Raw genomic sequence first — 16,679 nt, 5'->3', positions numbered from 1 at the left:
GGTGAAAGATGTAGGATCACTTGAGCACTCTATAACAACTTTTGGATCCATCTTGAAAACAATCCTTTATCCTCTTCCTTGGATCTAGTCGGCTCCCATCTGGTAACATTATAACTTGGGGGATGAATAATTCCAACATTGTAAGTTGATACTTCCCTTTCCCCTTCCCTTAATTAGAGCTTAATAAAACCATTATTATGGTTCTTGTATCGATTGATGCAGCATTGCCCAAAATCTTTTCTACATAAAACATAGTATTAACCTTAGATTGATAGTTCATCCTCATTTGTTCAGATTTGATTTTAAATCTTTCCCTCCATGTCAATTTCTTGTCCTTTTCAAGTACCACATCTTTTAGAATGCTCGCTAGAATAGTTTATGACCCAAAGAACTGAAGTCCAATCAGTGAATAGAAAAATAGCCTAACAAGCGCAAGTAATATCACATCTTCAAGTGGCTCCATACTTCTTTGGAGAGCTTCAAAGATTGCTAGCACATTGTTGAAGAACTCAATGTCACGCAACCAATCTACTGACACTGAAAGTGCCCCCACAAGAACTGTGCTTTGCATTGCGTAGTAAAATCAAATTTGGTATTGGAAAGAGGGGAATCATGGGAGAGAATACAATATCTTATCTTCTCTAGGTGATAATAATTCCCTATGGGAAAATTTTGATTGGTCATGGTTGGGATTCACTAAGGAAATCTATCAGATTTTATACATAGCACCACCTTTCTTCCGTACAAAAGTTTCCTTGTATCGACATCTCCTGTCTAGACAATAGAGACACGGCCTCCAAAAACAGCAACAATGAACATCGCATCTGCATCACTTAATGTAAAAAGTTGGTAACAATGTGCCAATGGTGTACAATTTTGCTAAATTTTTTTGCAATATTACGCATTGGTTCTAGGTGTTGTCAGTTATGCAACTCACCATTATGCTTTTATGGTGAAACCAGTTGAGGATGTTGAGCACACTTGTTTTGAGGATGTTGTTGGTCATGCTCATTGGGATGCAGCAATGGATAAGGAGATGGCTGCATTAGAAGCCAATAAGACTTGGGATTTGGTACCCTTGTCTAAGGGTAAGAAAGCTATTGGTTGTAAGTGGGTTTACAAAGCAAAGCTATTGGCTGTTAGTAGGTATAAGGCTAGGCTGGTTCCAAAAGGCTATGCTCAAACATATGGCATAGATTATGAAGAGATATTTAGTCCAGTTGCTAGGATGGCAATTTTTAGATGCGTGATTGCCTATTTAGCAACCGAAGGTTGGAGTTTGCAGAAAATGGATGTTAAGAATGCCTTCTTGCATGGTGAATTGCAAGAAGAAGTATATATGGAGCAGCCAATAGGTTATGAGGATTTATGGCATCCCACATATACGTGCAGGTTAAAGAAGGTGCTCTCTGGGCTGAAGCAAGCACCTAAAGCATGGTCTGATAAGGTGGTGATCACTCACTTTATGTGAGAAGGGGAGATGCAGGTTTGGTTATCATAGTCATTTATGTGGATGACCTGATTATTACAAGTGACATTTGTCAAGATTGTGGGAGAGAAGGAAGGAGTCTCACTTGTAGCTTTCTTGCTTGCACAATGGGGGAATACACACAAAGATGGAGGCTGAAAACAGTTTTCCTCTTCTTAGTTGTGTAAGCCAAAAGAACTCGAGTACATAGAAATAGAAGAACCCTATATATGGGTCTCAAACCAAACTTAACTAACTAAGGTGGCATACTAACTGAGCCACGAACTAGAGTAGATAAGGATAGCTGTCATCTAGCTATTATTCATGGGCGGTGTACCAACCGCATCTGCAGCTAACAAGTCGGTGACATAAATGCACAATGGTCACCCTAGCGTATCACGAGTGGAGCTCGATATCTCAACACTCCCCCTCGAGCTCAATCCCAATTCCTGTACACCAAGCAGGTCTCTGAACTTGCGCAGCTTCTCTGCGCCCAATACCTTCGTGAATATGTCAGATACCTGATCCTCTATGCTGACATAAACTAGTTCAATAAGACCTAGTAAAACCCTCTCCCGCACATAGTGATAATGCACCTCAATGTGCTTTGTTCTAGCATGATAGACTAGGTTATTTGCCAAGTGTATACTACTCATGTTGTCACAATAAATGAAAATTGGCCCATCTGTAGGCTGATGCATATCATAAAGTAGCTTATGCAACCAAGCTACCTCACATGCAGCCATTGCTGCACCCCTGTACTCAGCCTCTGTGCTCGACAAGGCAACTGTAGGCTGTTTCTTACTGCTCCAAGTGACTGCAGCACTCCCAAAAGAGAAAACATATCCACTGGTAGATCGATTATCAGAAATACTACCAGCCCAATCAGCATCAGTGTATCCATGCAACTGTATCTGAACCCCAGTCTCATAAAATAGTCCATATTGCAATGTGGACTTCATATACCTGAGTATGCATCTAGCCACATCCAAATGTGGTTTCCTTGGAGCCTGCATAAACTGACTTACCAATCCAACAGCATAGCTCAAATGTGGCCTGGTAATAGTCATATAAATCAAACTTCCTACTATGCGTCTGTACATAGTAGGGTCTTCGAGAAGCTCACCTACATCTGCACTCAGCTTCACATTCTGCTCCAAAGAAACTGAAATAGGCTTACAGCCTGTCATCCCATATTTGGACAGCATGTCCAATCCATACTGCCTCTGCAAGAGCCATATCCCACTTGGTGATTTAATCACCTCAATGCCCAAGAAATAACGCAACTCTCCCAAATCCTTCATCTCAAACTTCTGCTTCAATAGCATTTTCACATGAAGGATATCTTTATCACTATCGCCTGTGATAATCAAATCATCAACATAAATGAGAAGCAGCATAATACCTTTCTCTGTTTTTCTCACATAAAGTGAGAAATCTGCCTTGGAAATCTGAAAGCCAATAGTGACAAGATACTGTCCTATCTTGTCAGACCATGCTCTAGGTGCTTGCTTCAAGCCATACAAGGCTTTCTTCAACCTGCAAACAAACTCAGGATGAACATCATGCACATAACCTGGTGGCTGCTCCATATAGACCTCTTCTTGCAAATCACCATGCAAGAAGGCATTCTTTATATCCATCTGATGTAAAGATCATCCCTTTGATGCAACCATAGCAATGACTGCTCTTACAATTGCCATCCTTGCAACCGGATTGAATGTTTCTTCATAATCAATGCCATATGTTTGTGCATACCCCTTGACTACTAATCTTGCCTTGTATCTATTCACAGAACCAACTACATTGTGTTTCACCTTATAAACCCACTTACAACCAATTGCTTGCTCAAAAGAAGTGGGTTCTAGTTCCTGTATCACTTTGACCATATATGCATAGTGAATGGCTGTAAATCCATCATATTTCAGCTGATCCACAGGATACCTAGCTCTGGTAGACCTACGCAAAGTAGTCTCACTTCCAGATGCTCTCAAAACATCCCTGGTCTTCCTTACTCTAGGTGTAACAACAGAAGGAATACCCAACTCATCATCAATGCTCTGTTCAGAGCCATTGGATTCACCATCCACATAAGAGTGACCTGCATTCACATCAAACATGGACTGATCTACCTTCTCTTTTCCTTTTTGTGATACCTGCATACCACTATCTGCATTGCTTTGAGAAGATTCTCTTGATCTCAATCTACCTGTCCATGGCGAAGAATGTGAACCACTGCTAGAGGACGCTCCAAGTCCACTAATATCTTGTGACTGCTGCTGTGAATTCTGTGCAACATTACCATTTTCTGCTTCTACATTATCAATCATATTTACTGGTTTATTCCAGCTACTCATCTCATCAAAAATAACATCTCTGCTCACTGTAAACTTAGGAGTAGAAGGGTTATAGCATCTATACCCTTTTTGCTGCAGAGAATAACCAATAAAGATGCACTTCTCAGCTTTTGGATCCAACTTGGATCTCAACTCATCTGGCACATGAACATAGGCAATGCAACCAAAAATTTTCAAATGAGAAATATATGGTTTCCTACCAGTATACCTCTCCTCTAGAGTCATGCCATGTATTGCTGCAGTGGGAGTCCTGTTCATTATGTAGACTTCTGTAGCAACTGCCTCAGCCCAGTAAAAATCTGACAAGTCTTTTTCGATGAGCATGGCACGAGATACCTCTCCAATATGCCTATTTTTCCTTTCTGCAATTCCATTTTGTTGTGGGGTATGACTGCATGAATATTGCTACTTTATGCCATGCTCCTGCAAGAACCTTGCAAACTCATTTGAGAGGTACTCTCCCCCTCCATCTGACCTTAGGCATTTTATTTGCAGGCCTGTTTCTTTTTCAACCATAGCTTTAAGAGTTTTGAAATGCCCAAAAACTTCACTTTTCTTTTTCATAAAATACACCCAAACTTTTCTGCTATAGTCATCAATAAAAGTGACAAAATAATGACAGCCTCCAAGAGATGCAGCTTTAGTAGTCCACACATCAAAGTGGATTAATTCCAATGGCTTCTTACTCTCTTGAACATGTCTAGGAAATGGTTTCCTTGCCTGTTTTCCAAATTGGCAGGCTTCACATACCTTATGCATTTCTGCAACCTTGAATTTAGGCAATCCTGCAACAATATTTTGGGCTTGCATTGATTTAAGTCGCTATACATTAACATGACCAATGCGTTTATGCCAGATATCAATATCTGCAACTACACCGGTCCCATGTGCAAACATTGCTGCACTCAATTCAGGCATGTTTGCATCCAACGTAAACATTCTGCCCTTCTTTCCTTTTGCTATCAAGCGACCTTTATTTTTCATATCCTCAACAAAGCGTCCATGAGAATTAAATCTGACCTGCAAGCCCTGCTCAACCATTTGACCAACAGAAACCAGGTTCTTGGTGATATTCGGGACATGAAATACATCGGACAGGTGTTTCTTTTTCCCATCCTGCATAGACAAAGGAATTTTTCCAATCTGCACAATAGGATGTGCAGTATCATCACCAGTCTCCACAAATCCTAGTTTTTCCATTCTCCTTGCATCCTGCATCCATTCTGCATGACCTATCATGTGGTTTGATACACCTGAGTCAACATACCATACATCGTTGCTTTCTTCTGCACTTGTCACAGAATTATTCATGTGCTGCACCATAAACAAATGCTCATTTCTGTCATCACCCTGTCTACTAGAAGATGCATAATTTTCTTGTTGCAGTTTTCCATTCATGATGTCATTCTGCTTTTTATAGCAGTCTTTAGCCATATGACCCATTTTACCACAGTAGTAGCATTCAACATTGCTGTTTGCATTTTGGCCTCTTTGCCATCCACCACGACCTCTTTGGCTCCCCCTGCCTCTAGAGTTACCACGTCCTCCTCCATAGGATTGGTTTTCTTGAGTTTGCTGCATATTCTGATTTCTACCACGGCCTCCAGATCGGCCTCCTCTACCTCTGCCTCTACCTCTTCCAGCATTTGAGTAGAAGACAGCTTCTTTTGAAGTTCCTCCTGAAGAAGATGCACCACCATTTCTCTGCTCCTCAGAAATTAGAAGAGCAATCAACTCCTCAAGATTAGGAAATCTTTCATGGACGGAAATGGATGTTCGGAACTGTGCATAATCCTTTCCTAGACCATTCAAGGTCACAGAAACTAAATCATCATCTTCCACTGGCGACCCAATGGAAGCAAGTGCATCTGCGATCTTCTTCACCTTCATGTAGTAGTCATTGATGCTCGTATTTTCTCTTTGCACATTATGCAACTCTTGCTTGAGCTGCATTTTCTTGGCTTGCGTATTTGTGCTTTATATTTTTGACAAAGTATCCCATGCCTCCTTTGGCGTACTTGCATCCTGAATATGCACAATCATAGAGTCTGAAATGCTGATAGACAGCCAATACATAACTTTCCTGGCTCTCTCATGCCATGCTTTAAATGCCTGCATTTGCTGTTGATTGGGAACATCAAGAAGAACTGGTTCTTCTTCATTTCCTGCAACAAATTCCCGATATCCTTTTCCCATAAGGAAATTCGTCATTCTGAACTTCCATGCTTGGAAGTTGTTCTTGTCAAGCTTTTCAGTGACAATCTGTGAAAGAGAATCAGACGCCATTACAGAACACTGCAAAAAAATTCTGTCACTGCAAAAAACACAGCTTCAGTCTCACAAGGGCAAATCTGCAAAACTGACGAAAGTGGTATTTGACCACACAGTCACTTCCTAGTGACGATTTTGCATCAACAGGCAACAAGGATGATTCTATAACTCCCAATGTCTCTGCGCACAGGCACACGATGCAATTTCTACAGTAACTTTTCATCGACCTGTAGAACAGTGGTCGCACAGCATAAAATAGGGCCTTTTCATGAGTGCGTGCAGAAAACTTCCGCCTCCAAAACAGGCCCCGAAATGGCCTCAAATCAAAAAAATAGAGCAACCAAGGGCTAAAGCCCGCTCCCGCAGCATATACTGCCCTCTTGCTACACCGCGAAGGACGTCTCAATCTGAGACAATGCACTCTTGCTCTTCCCGTCTGTGCTACCTGCAGAGACTTGCTCCCAAAACAGAAAAATGAAAGCAACACTAGTCCTCTTACCAGAACACCGCGAACTTGGTTTGCTTTCTTGAGCTCCTTACCATGAACAAGGCTCTGATACCATGTCAAGATTGTGGGAGAGAAGGAAGGAGTCTCATTTGTAGCTTTCTTGCTTGCACAATGGGGGAATACACACAAAGGTGGAGGCTGAAAACAGTTTTCCTCTTCTTAGTTGTGTAAGCCAAAAGAACTCGAGTACATAGAAATAGAAGAACCCTATATACGGGTCTCAAACCAAACTCAACTAACTAAGATGGCATACTAACTGAGCCACGAACTAGAGTAGATAAGGATAGCTATCATGTAGCTATTATTCATGGGCGGTGTACCAACTGCATCTGCAGCTAACAAGTCGGTGACATAAATGCACAACGGTCACCCTGGCGTATCACGAGTGGAGCTCGATATCTCAACAACATTGACAATGGGATTGCTGAAGTTAAGGACTTCTTGAAGAAGAAGTTTGAGATGAAGGATTTGGGTGAGCTGAGATACTTTCTTGGTATTGAGGTGATCAGATGCGATGATGGTATATGGATATCCCAAATGCAGTATGGCTTAGATATGTTATCTAAGTATGGTATGACAACATGTAAGCCTCTTTCAATACCATTGGAGCAAAATGTGAAGTTGAATGCTAACATTGGGGATGCGATAGAAGACCCTACTATGTTCAAGAGGATAGTAGGAAGTTTGATTTACATGACTATCACAAGGCCAGACTTGAGCTATACTGTTGGCCTTGTCAGTCAGTTTATGCATATGCCTAGAAAGCCTCATTTGAATGCAATTAGACGTATATTGAGGTATGTGAAGTCCACTTTACATTATGGAATTTTTTATGAGGCAAGTAAGGATGTACAAGTCTTTGGATACACAAATGCAGATTGGGCTAGTAGCATGTCAGACACAGAAGATCTACTAGTGGAGTCATGTTTTCCCTTAGTAGTGCAGTTGTTACATGGAGCAGCAAAAAGTAACCTACAATTTCTTTATGGAGTACAGAGGCTAAGTATAGAGCTGCTACTATGGCAGCATGTGAGGTGTTATGGTTGTAAAAGTTATTAGGTGACTTGGATGTGGGTGGAGATGGTCCAGTTGTCATTCATTGTGATAACATGAGTAGCATACAACTAGCTAGGAATCCAGTGTTCCATGCTAGGATAAAACACATTGAGATGCACTATCACTTTGTGAGAGAGAAGGTACTTGCAAGAGAGATTGACTTGGTATATGTCAGCACACAAGATCAGATAGCTGACATTTTCACAAAGGCATTGGGTGTAGAGAAGCTTCAAAAGTTTCGAAGCTTACTTGGATTTGCACAGATAGAGTTGAGCTTGATGGGGAGTGTTGAGATGGCAAGCTCAACATGTGCGGACATTGATGATGGACCGCCTAGCTAAATGGGTCCGCACGCCTACACTTAGCACGTTGGTGGTCATTATGATACTCACATGGCCATTGACTTATCACTTATTATATTTATTTTGTTACACCTACCTACAACTGGCAAAGATATAGCATCAGTTTATTAGTGTAGTCTATTATGCATTGTTTGACTTAGTAGGCCATTTTCATTTATGTTGTATCTTATCTATACTTTGTGTACATTGTATAGTGTATGGAAAAAGAAGAAGAAAACAGCAAGAAAACATTTTTGCCTCCACCTCTCTTCTTTTGTTCTTGAGTGAGCTTCCTCTTATGTATACATTGTGTGTTTGGCACAGCAGCTCAAGTAAGTCTCCCCACCATGCGATTCTTGACACTCTCTCCCCACAGTCATCTTTAATGGATAAGATTAACCCTCAAAGCAAGGAAGATTTGGACAAGATGCAGGCCCTACTTCAACAATGTAAACTGAACTTAAAGAGAGCTCAAGATCAAATGAAGCTTTATGCTGATGAGTAAAGACAGGACATTGAGTTCCCAAAAGGGAATTTGGTTTTGTTGAAAGTACTTAAGTCTAGGTATGCCACTCTTAAGGATGGCTCCAACAACAAGTTAGCTAACAATTCTATGGTCCCTATTGGATTATCAAGTGGGTGGGTAACTTGGCTTATCAGTTGGAATTACTCCCTTCCACCAAGATTCACAATGCTTTTCATGTGAGTCAACTCAAACCCTTCATTGAATCATCAGTGGATTAGTTAGAAGAGCTCCCTCCTATGTGGATGAAGAGGGTATCATCCAATACATTCCAGAGGTAGTCTTAGGTCACAGGGAAAAGAAGTTACGCTCAAGATCAATCAAGGAATACTTGATCAAATGGCAAGGAATTTTCCCTTGAAGAGGCCTCTTAGCGACCAACTTCAATCATGGAAGAGTTCCCTCACCTTATGGATGCTAACTTGGCTAAAATGTAGTCAATTGGTAGCATATCCTGGTTCAGACACTTGTAGACAGCTCTCTATTTTCCACCATATTTGATTTTGAAATATGGACAGCATTTAATGCCATATATGGCCTAAAAGTACTCAAAGTAAGCTCCGTTTGTATGTTTCAAACACCCCGATGGGAGTTACCTATCAAAAGTTATTACATATTTACAACAACAAGGTCCTGTAGTAGACATCATGATGTCCACTATCTACATCACTCAATTCTTCATTGAATATGTGTAAATTTTGGATTTTCATTATTCCCCAATCATGCCCATACATCATACTGTATCCATGAACTAACATACATACATAACCCCCACGTGATTTATTGAATAACCCCTTGTAATCATGCAATAGAGTAGTACTCTGGACTACCCTACCTTGTTTTATAATAAGTGCCCATTTTGTTTTTTAGGGCAAAAACCTTTGGGTAGGGATGGAATGTAAGAAACGAGGAACACAGGGGGAAATACGAAAATAAATAATGGAGGAAAAATACATGCTACACTAGAAGGTATATAAGATGTAAGGGACTTGAAATTTTTCTTATCATATTCTAATAATGGGTCTCCTTCATCTTCTCTCCCTCTCTCCTAGCTTTCATGGCTTCATTTCTTCCTTTTCTGTCTTTCTATCTCTTCTTCTAGTATTTCTCTCTCCTCATCACTCTCTTTCTCTCTCTTCTGCAATCTTCTCTCTCCTCTTTCTCTCTCCCAGTCCTCTCTTTGACATGAAGGAGCTAATTTCTTGGTGTATTTCTGTAGGCTTTTCTCTAAGTGAAAAAGACAAGACTGCTCTCTCCCTTCCATTACATTCTTAGGCCCCCCATTATACATTGTCCTTATAGCTAACCAATTTCTACCTCATCTAATATGAAACCACTGAAGTTGGGCAAGTCATGCATGCATTGTCCCATGACATTGTTCAGAGTCTTCCAAAATGACACTTGAGATTCACAATCCTCCTCTTTTGTCTCACACATTGTTATTACCAACAATTCTCTTATGTTGTATACAAGTATAAGTTATTTTATAGAAAAAGATATTATCTCCATAATAGTTCTAATCAAGTTATCATGAGGGATACTCATCAAGGATCATATATTGAGCACAACATTATTGTCCAACCATCATGAGTGTGATTAAATTGCACCATGCATTTGCTAGATCCCACATGCATATCTCACATATGATTAACTAGATCCACCCCCAAAGCATGACCTTTTGTAGACATTTTAAGAAAATAAAATTTGTCCTAAGATCCTCCCTATCGAGGAAATCAACTTCAATGGAAAAATCAAAAATGTGATAGTGTTGCAATTGTAGTATGTTGTCATACCCATCACCAACTATTGTACCTTGTTTGGCCTTTTCTTGTGAGACTATCCCCTTAAGATAGTTTTGCAATCAAAATAAGTACTATTAATGATCAACATCCACAATAGAGTAGTTTAAAAAATGGTAAAAACATTTGGATCTCACCCTTTGTTTTGCATGAGTGGCATCATTTCTTTGAGGAAGTTATTGAGATCTTTGTTAGTTGTTGCTAGTCATCTCCCTTAGTAAGAGATTGGAACATTGTTTGACGTGCAACCATCATTTGAACTTCATGAGAACCTCCCTTCTCAATCTTCAACATTTGCTTACAAACTTTTTTATTTTCTGAATAACTACCCTTTTTGTTTCTTACTAGATATTGTGTGAATGTTCTCCTACATGTATAGTCAAATGTGGCATGTTGTCATCCAATGGTAGGACATGGTAAATCATGTAGGTACAAAATGCAATGCAAGACACAATTTTTTGACAATAGTGACAAGTAATGCTTGAGTTGCCTTTAATTGTGCAAGATATCCCTTGCTCACTTTTCTATCCAAGTAGCCATGAAAACGAGTGTCTTTATATCCTTTTTCATTTGCATAATATGGATACGTTACCCTATGACACTTGAGACTACCTAGACAATAGCTCAAGTGCACAATACACTATATGGCCATGTTTGATTGTGAAGGCCTAGTCCAAACATGACTATCAAACTTTTGTTTCATTCTAGCCATCCGTTTTTATTTTTTCCAAATATAGCTACTAGCTCAAAATAGATAGTACCATTATATATAGTAGGAAGTCCATTAACTAGGACTAAATCTTTACACATATCCAGTAGCTTCTATAGTTGACCAACTTCTAGGCTTCCCCTAATCCAATCAATAATCAATTTGCTATCCAAATTGTATTTTTCCATTTTGATTGTCAACATGCATTACATCAATATCTTTGTTCAAAGCCATTCTCTTACATGCCTCCAATTATTTCACATCGTCCTTCATGCAATTAGATTCTCTATCAACACACATTGAAATTGACTTGCTTGCACTAGGTGTGCTAGTTATAGTTGTGTTGATTTTCTCTTGAGATGAATCCAAATTTTCAAAGACAAACACATTCATTTGAATGCATAATCAAATAGGTTACTTGACAGTGTTTTGTCGAGCAAGTAATGCTTGTGGCCTTCATGGTCCCATTGAGGGGAGATATTGAGATGTGTTTGAGTATCCTCGACTTGAATAATGGCTTTCAAACCCAGCAACTTGCAATATGATGGCAATAAACTTTAGAAGTAGTTTTCACTCCAGAGAGCTTTGTCATTCTACATTGAAACTTGGTGTTGCATGCATGTTCCATCTACTCTCCAAGTCAAGTTGGTAGTACTAGAGAGGCTTATTTCTAGCTACAGAGATGTGGTGCATGGGAGCACATGTGGGTAGAGATAGAAGATATGGGGTTATGCCAGACAAAGGTGGAGAAAGAGAAAGTAGTGTATAGATCAGTCATTTGTAAAAATCCCTAGCATGCTCAATCATAACATAATGCACACACTCATCCCTTGCATAGGGAAACTTGTTAGTGTGTAGACTCAAATCCACTTTTTTAATTCACTCATGTAGATTCCAATCTTGACTTCCATTATTGCATAGGTGCACCTAGGATGGATACATTCATAATGCATTTCCAGGGCATACATTCCAAATGCCATTGAACCCTTGGGTTAGTTAGAGTTTCCATGAGCAACCTACACCTAGGTTCAAGGTATAATGAAGCACTTTACACGTGGCCTTATTGACCCACACTATAGGAACTACATTAGGTTTAGCTATCATTCTTATGAGCTACACATCCTATTCATAATTTAAGTGGATCAAAGACTAGTCACCTATTTCTAATCCTAGCCACACCCATAATCCTTGGCTACTTACCTTATACTATTCCCATTAGCATTAATTTAGGACCATGCATTCCCTAACACACACACACACACACACACACACACACACATGCACATGCATGCATGCACACACATGCACAAGGTACCCTCTTTACATCTTCTCAAACCCTTGGAACATAAGTAACTTGTCTCTAACCCTTGACATTTTAGACTCTCTCTCTCTCTCTCTCTCTCTCTCTCTCTCTCTCTCTCTCTCTCTCTCTCTCTCTCTCTCTCTCTCTCTCTCTCTCTCTCTCTCTCTCTCTCTCTCTCTCTCTCTCTCTCTCTCTCTCTCTCTCTCTCTCTCTCTCTCTCTCTCTCTCTCTCTCTCTCTCATCGACTCTCCCTCTTTCTCAAACCCTTCGAATTACCTTATCTTGTGTGTGTCTTTCTAACACACACTCTCTCTCACCCTCCCTCCCCCTCTCTCTCTATCTCAAACCCTTGGCCATGTTGAGAAATATGCAATCACATCCACCATAGCCTCTTTATATGGGACAAACAAGGCAAAGAAACAAACTGCAAATAAAGCCTTAGACTAGGTCATGTATGCACGGTTTATTAAAACCACAGTTGTTGAATACCATGGTCCCTTTCCACCTACCAATACCACCGACTGTAAGCCCATAAAAGGCACTCATCCCCACACTCATTCTATCAGTCATTTTCAATCAGTTGTACTTGCATTATGCTTGGATAATATTAGTTGTTTTTCCTTATCAATGCTTTTGCCTCATTATGATTGTTTATTTTCTCATCAATGATCCTCCATAGCATGCATTCTCGTTTTAACATGGTATCAGAGCAGGTTTTAAGTCAGTGAGTCATCAAGCCACTAATTGAGTCATTCTAGTTTGAATTTCTGGCTCCCTCCACTTTTCCATGAATCTCTCATCTACCTCCATAGCTACCCACCTTCAATGGAGAGAATCTCTCAAACCGGGCCATTCCAGATCGTACTTTCTTCTAGATAACTCTTCCTTGCTCTAGGATCTCCTCCCTATCACTTCAAATCTCAACATTGCTGCATCTCTGCTCCAGCATTGCCCTTGCAATAGCACCTTGTCCAGATTGCGCCTTTTGATGTTGGTACATCCAATTTTGCCTGTATGCGCCCCGATGCTGACAAGCATCATAGGACTTTGATATTCTACTTCCTAAGCTTCATTTCCATCAAGAAATTTTTGGAAATGATCAAGTATTTCAACTCACAAGAGGTGAAAAACTAGGCTGCCCCCTGAAACCCTCATGTAGACTTCATAGCTATCAAGCTTCAAGCTCTTGTTTTACTTCCTTCTCTCACTCATGTGGCTCAAACCAAGTCACTAGCTCCCTAATCTACTCTAGCACTCAATCTTCAGCAAGAAATCAAGTTATTTACCAGCAAGGATAGGAGATCTTAACAAGATTTTCAAGCATTTCAAGAAACAGTGTCCATTGACACTCATCTAGTGCTTTTAGCACTAATGTCAGTTAACACAATCAGCTTTTCCTCTAATCAAAACTGATTCTTTTTGCGACTCCAGCATCAAATCAAGGAGGGGAATACTCAGACTTGCATCAGATCTTGAAGATTCCAACTTCAAGGGCATCATAGTCACTAAATTGCATAGTATCTCTTGATACTAATCACCTAGTGATTCTTAGCACTTGTGCTCAACTAAAACTAGAATTATTTGGAGTTGATTTTCTACTGATCTTGCAATCTCAAAATGGGCAAGGATTCACCGACATCGTGACTCAATGGTGTTGGATTCCATACATGGAAAACTAGGATCAAATTGATCCTAATGAAGAAATGCTTGTGGTCAATCACAAGTGGTCAAGAGAAGAAACCAAGGGAAGCTACACTTTCACTTGTATGGAATAAACATGATGATAAGGCTCAAGCTATTATTAAGCTCGAACTTGATGACAGCTACATTCATCATGTTGATGATTGTGAAACCTCTTACGCGACATGGGATCGATTAGAAACCTTATTTGGAGCTCATTCCAAATCCTCAAACTATGGTTTACTAATTGAATTTTTTAGGCTCGACATGCAAAGTAATACCTCACTTGCAACTCATTTGAATTATATGGAAAGCTTGTTGGCACAACTTGCAGGAATCAACTTGAAGATGGATGAAGACATCTGCATTGGAGTGCTTCTCAAAAGTCTTCCACCTTAATTTGATAATGTGTCTAACACATTAATCAACATGTCAAAGCCGAAACTTGTGGACATCAAAGCCTCTCTCCTAGAAGATCAAGAACAAAGGAGAAACAATCATCCCAAGAGGAGACCAACAACTCCTCTATGTGAAAGGGAAGAAGAGCTTACTCTGTGACTCTTGTAAGAAATCTGGTCATATTGAGAAATTTTTCTATGCTAAGAAAAAGTCTTAAAGAGCATATCTTGCTACAGTCAAAAAGAAGATGAAGAACAACATTGAAGAAGAAGGAGAAGAAGAACTCCAAGAACAAAAGGATAAGACTCATCAGTCCCTCTTTTGTAGTTCATTTTTTGATGATAGATTTTTTTAAAGTTTACATGTGGACTTGACTTATGTTCCCACCATAAGCTCCTAAACTCCTCATGTAGCCTTTGCACACTACAGCCTCTACACACTTAGTGAGGCCTTGTAACAGACTCTAGCTTTGTATGGTTGTTTTTGTGTCTTCCATGTCTACACTTAGCAAGGTTCTACTCATGACAGCCTTTGTATACTCAGTGTCTTTTTATGGTTGTGATTAAGGAGGAGTGTTTAGAAATATGCAATCACATCCACTATAGCCTCTTTGTATGGGACAAACAAGGCAAAGAAACAGACTGCAAATAAAGCCTTAGACTAGGTCATGTATGCACAGTTTATTAAAACCAGGGTTGTTGAATACCATGGTCCCTTTCCACCCACCAATACCACCTACTGTAAGCCTATAAAAGGCACTCATCCCCACACTCATTCTATCAGTCATTTTCAATCAGTTGTACTTGCATTATGCTTGGATAATATTAGTTGTTTTTCCTTGTCAATGCTTCTGCCTCATTATGATTGTTTATTTTCTCATCAGTGATCCTCCATAGCATGCATTTACAGTTATTTGAACATGGTATCAAAGCAAGTTTTAAGTCAGTGAGTCATCACGCCACTAATTGAGTATTCCAATTTGAATTTTTTGCTCCCTCCACTTTTCCATAAATCTCTCACCTACCTCCATAGCTATCCACCTTCAGTGGAGGGCTCTAATCTCTCAAACCGGGCCATTCCAGCTTGTACTTTCTTTTGGAGAACTCTTCCTTTGCTCTAGGATCTCCTCCCTATCACTTCAAATCTCAACATTGCTGCATCTCTACTCCAGCACCTGCAACAGCACCTTGTCCAGATTGCGCCTTTTGATGTTTGTACATCGAATTCTGCTTGTACAAATCGCGATGCTGACAAGCATCATAGGGCTTTGATAACCTACTTCTTAAGCTTCATTTCCATCAAGAAAGTTTTTGAAATGATCAAGTATTTCAGCTCACAAGAGGTGAAAAACTAGGCTGCCCCCTAAAACCCTAATGTAAACTTCATAGCTATCAAGCTTCAAGCTCTTGTTTTACTTCCTTCTCTCACTCCTGTGGCTCAAATCAAGTAATTAACTCTCTAATCTACTCTAGCACTCAATCTTCAACAAGAATTCAAGTTATTTACCAACAAGGATAGGAGATCTTAACAAGATTTTCAAGCATTTCAAGAAATAGTGTCCATTGACATTCATCTAGTGCTTTTAGCACTAATGTCAGTTAACACAATCAGCTTTTCCTCTAATCAAAACTGATTCTTTTTGCGACTCCAGCATCAAATCAAGGAGGGGAATACTCAGACTTGCATCAGATCTTGAAGATTCCAACTTCAAGGGCATCATAGTCACTAAATTGCATAGTATCTCTTGATACTAATCACCTAGTGATTCTTAGCACTTGTGCTCAACTAAAACTAGAATTCTTTGGAGTTGATTTGATGCTGATCTTGCAATCTCAAAATGGGCAAGGATTCACCGACATCGCGACTCAATGGTGTTGGATTCCATACATAGAAAACTAGGATCAAATTGATCCTAATGAAGAAATGCTTGTGGTCAATCACAAGTGGTCAAGAGAAGAAACCAAGGGAAGCTACACTTTCACTTGTATGGGATAAACATGATGATAAGGCTCAAGCTATTATCAAGCAGGAACTTGATGATAGCTACAGTCATCATGTTGATGATTGTGAAACCTCTTACACGACATGGGATCGATTAGAAACCTTATTTGGAGCTCATTCCAAATCCTCAAACTATGGTTTACTAATTTAATTTTTTAGGCTCGACATGCAAAGTAATACCTCACTTGCAACTCATTTGAATTATATGGAAAGCTTGTTGGCACAACTTGCAGGAATCAACTTGAAGATGGATGAAGACATCTG

This window comes from Lygodium microphyllum, chromosome 6 (assembly GCF_053477565.2).
Source record: "Lygodium microphyllum isolate KBCC chromosome 6, Lygodium_microphyllum_v1.1.10, whole genome shotgun sequence".
In the NCBI taxonomy this organism is placed as follows: Eukaryota; Viridiplantae; Streptophyta; class Polypodiopsida; order Schizaeales; family Lygodiaceae; genus Lygodium; species Lygodium microphyllum.
The sequence above is the reverse complement of the archived record's forward strand: the minus strand, read 5'-3'. Positions refer to the sequence as shown.